General features: G+C 39.9%; 1 pseudogene across 1 annotated transcript; it reads right to left on the bottom strand.

Moving 5' to 3' along the window:
* Window positions 1-391: 391 nt before the first annotated feature.
* Window positions 392-1,059, bottom strand: LOC100275033 (uncharacterized; annotated as a pseudogene). The gene has a single exon (NR_147615.1). The product of NR_147615.1 is annotated as an uncharacterized protein (transcript).
* Window positions 1,060-3,557: the final 2,498 nt, after the last annotated feature.

Below are 3,557 nucleotides of genomic sequence, written 5' to 3'. Positions count from 1 at the left end.
TGCATGACTGTCATATTTATTGATTATTGCTCGTGTGGCCATACGGCCCGTTGTCACCTGCATATGAATGCGTGACACAAGTGACATCCAATTTTACACATTTTGGGAATTTGAGCATGTCACGACGGTTATACAAAGCTAAAATCATCGGTGTATTTGTATTATGGAGAGCAAACGGTAGGAAGTTGTATCTAGGACCAAACATTAGTTCCTTTGCTGCCTACAAATTAAAACTAACTATCTGGTTCACAAAACATCTGACACGCATCTGCTACTGATTAGCTCGTGGGATCAAATTCTCTTTTTGGTGAGTGAACAATTCTGTCAGTTTACAGATAGTTGACAGACAGTTCACACATCAGAGCAATACTGAACAAGATCACCAAGTTGAAGAATATAAAGATTATATTGGAGACGTTGTGTGCAATGCTGCCTTATTAAAAACCTTCCTACATAAAAACTCACACCTCATGAAAAATCTTAGGAAAGAAAAAAGAGTGCAGTGAACTCCTAAATTCTAATGTTCCATTAGTCCATTACAACAAGGCACAATAGAAGGCAATACACAAGATAGTCACTCATGTTAGGCATTAGACTCTGGCTTATGCTCTCAAGGATAGATTCAATATTTGTGGTGTCCCTCTCCAGATTGTGCTGCATGTGAGAGTTCGCTAACTGCCAGTCTTTGATGTAGGATAAGACATCCACCATGTCACTTGTAAGCCGTCGACGATGCTCCTCTAGAAATCGCAAAGGAGAAGGAAAGAACTTGCTAACCTTGAGCAGCCCGAGCTCTAGAGTTGCCGATTCACCGGCCGCCGACAACAAACACCAAAGGAGAAAGACGATCTAATTGTGAGTCTCAACAAAGGGGATTAGGGAAGTTAGCGAAGAGAAAGATGGGAGGGGCGAAGGGGGATTGAGAGCGAAGAGCAAGATGAAACAGGAGACTTGTGGATGCCAATATGAGACCGAAGAAGGCGAACATGAGCTGCGGATGCACCGATGCGGCGGGGCCTTGGGCGGGGAGCGGGGAGCCGAGGATATTAGGATTACGATGCGGGCACGTGGCCAAGGGTGGCGTTGTGTATATGATGCACACGGGTGTACATCATTTTTTTTAGATAATGGAACAAAATTCGGCTTTCGCCTCTTTCGAGGGTAGGGCCAAGGTCAGACACCAAATAACAACTCCAAGTACTCGCAAAATAAGGCCAAAACATTTAGCCTAAAAGACTTAAACTCTCTCTTACTCCTCACCGATTCAACACTCACTTAAAAAACGAAAATGATCAATACAACGTAATCCTATTAGAAAATCTCCAACCCCGATAAGCAAAAAAGTGCATGGCCATCGTCTCCAGATGTCGACAAGCTCTTCTTAACAGATCCGCTGAATCGTCACTTCTTTGCAGCTGCGCCCAAAGTCTGAGCCAATGAGTTTCTCTGAATAGAACCTGCAAATAAGTAAACATTTGTGCTCTATTAAATACTAAGTCATTTCTACTTATCCAGATAGCCCAACACAATGCTGAGACACCTGTAATAATGAGATTCTTAGTATTTAAATCCACTCCCATCAACCAGTTCCCAAAGAAATGTTTAACAGATCTAGGTCCTGGTAAACCAAAACAGATTGATATCAACCGCCACATAAAGTGAGCAACATGACAGTCAATAAATAAATGATGATTGGTTTCATCCAAATTACAAAAGCCACACTTACTGCTACCTTGCCAGTTGCGTTTTGCTAAATTATCTTTCGTCAGCACTACTCCTTTTAATAAGTACCACATAAAGATTTTAATCTTAAGTGGCAGTTTAAGTTTCCAGATTTCCTTATGATTAAAAACATTCCCATTATTAATAAGACTCATATACATAGATTGAACTGTAAACTGCCCAGAATTAGTTAAACTCCATTTAAAAATGTCCCTATCGACACTCAACTGAACATGTAATATACTTGCCACTAAATTATACCACAAAGTGAGGTTTTGACCGACAAGCGCCCTACGGAATGATACGTTTAAAGGTACTGTAGCCAAAACTGTAGCAACCGTGGCACTTTTATGTCTTACAATATGATAAAGAGACGGGTAACAAATCATAAAGGATTGAGTACCCATCCAAATGTCCTGCCAGAACCTTATTTGTTCTCCATTTTTAATAATGAAACTTCCTAGGTTAAGGAAGGTATCCTTTACTTTCATTAACCCCGACCAAAAATGTGAATCACCATGTTTAAGTTTCACATTCGACAACGGATATCTCTTAAGATATTTGTTACGCACCAATTGTTGCCACATCCCATCCTCATTAATAAGCTTAAAAAGCCATTTGCTTAGCAAGCATTTATTTTGAACTTCTATGTTCTGAATTCCTAACCCTCCTTGATCCTTAGGTTGGCATAGGATGTTCCATTTGGCAAGTCTGTACTTCTTATGATTCCCTCCTTGCCAAAAGAACCTAGACCGAAAGCAGTCTATTCTCTCGAGAACCCCTCTGGGTATCTCGAAGAAAGATATCATAAACATAACTAAGCTGGTAAGCACTGAATTTATTAGTACTAATCTGCCTCCAACAGACATAAGCTTCCCTTTCCATCCACTGAGCTTCTTTTCGAATTTTGCCTCTACTATTTTCCAATCACTATTGTTTAACTTCCGATAATGCATTGGTATCCCTAAATATTTAAACGGATAGTCCCCATTTCTGCATCCGAACAACAGTTGATATTGATCCTTAACATCGGAGGCCTGACCAAAGCAGAAAATCTCGCTTTTGTGATAGTTAATTTTTAACCTTGAGACTTGCTCAAAGGCCAGGAGAAGTAATTTCATATTCTTGGCTTTCTCCAAGTCATGCTCCAAAAATAGGACAGTATCATCTGCATATTGCAAGATAGATAAACCGTCCTCCACTAAATGAGGCACCAATCCTACAACTTGTTCCTCCTCTTTTGCTCTTTTAATTAGAATACCAAGCATGTCCACCACTATATTAAAGAGAATAGGGGACAACGGATCCCCCTGCCTTAATCCCTTTTTAGTTTGAAAATTTGCCCCAATTCGATCGTTTACCTTAATGCCGACATGGCCTCCTGTCATAATAGAATTAATCCATGAACACCAAGTACTGGAGAAACCTTTCATACGTAAGGTCTGCTGCACAAAGTTCCATTTAACATTGTCATATGCCTTCTCAAAATCAATTTTAAATATTACCCCACTCTTTTTTCTTCTATGAAGTTCGTGAATCGTCTCATGCAAAACTACCACCCCTTCCATAATGTTCCTGCCAGGGATAAAAGTTGTTTGGGTCGGAGAAATTACTTTCGAAGCAACCGAAGAGAGCCTATTTGTCATCACCTTTGTAAAGATTTTAAAACTTACATTAAGTAAACAGATAGGTCTATATTGTTGAATCGTCTCCGCCTCCCTACATTTCGGTAAAAGTATGATCGTGCCAAAATTCAGACTATAAAGAGGTAGGTCGCCTCTATGAAAGTCCTGGAAGATAGCAACTAGATCATCTTTTACTGTAGACCAAAACAC

The sequence above is a fragment of the Zea mays genome, chromosome 10, assembly GCF_902167145.1.
Source record: "Zea mays cultivar B73 chromosome 10, Zm-B73-REFERENCE-NAM-5.0, whole genome shotgun sequence".
NCBI lineage: Eukaryota > Viridiplantae > Streptophyta > Magnoliopsida > Poales > Poaceae > Zea > Zea mays.
The sequence above is the reverse complement of the archived record's forward strand: the minus strand, read 5'-3'. Positions and strand labels throughout refer to the sequence as shown.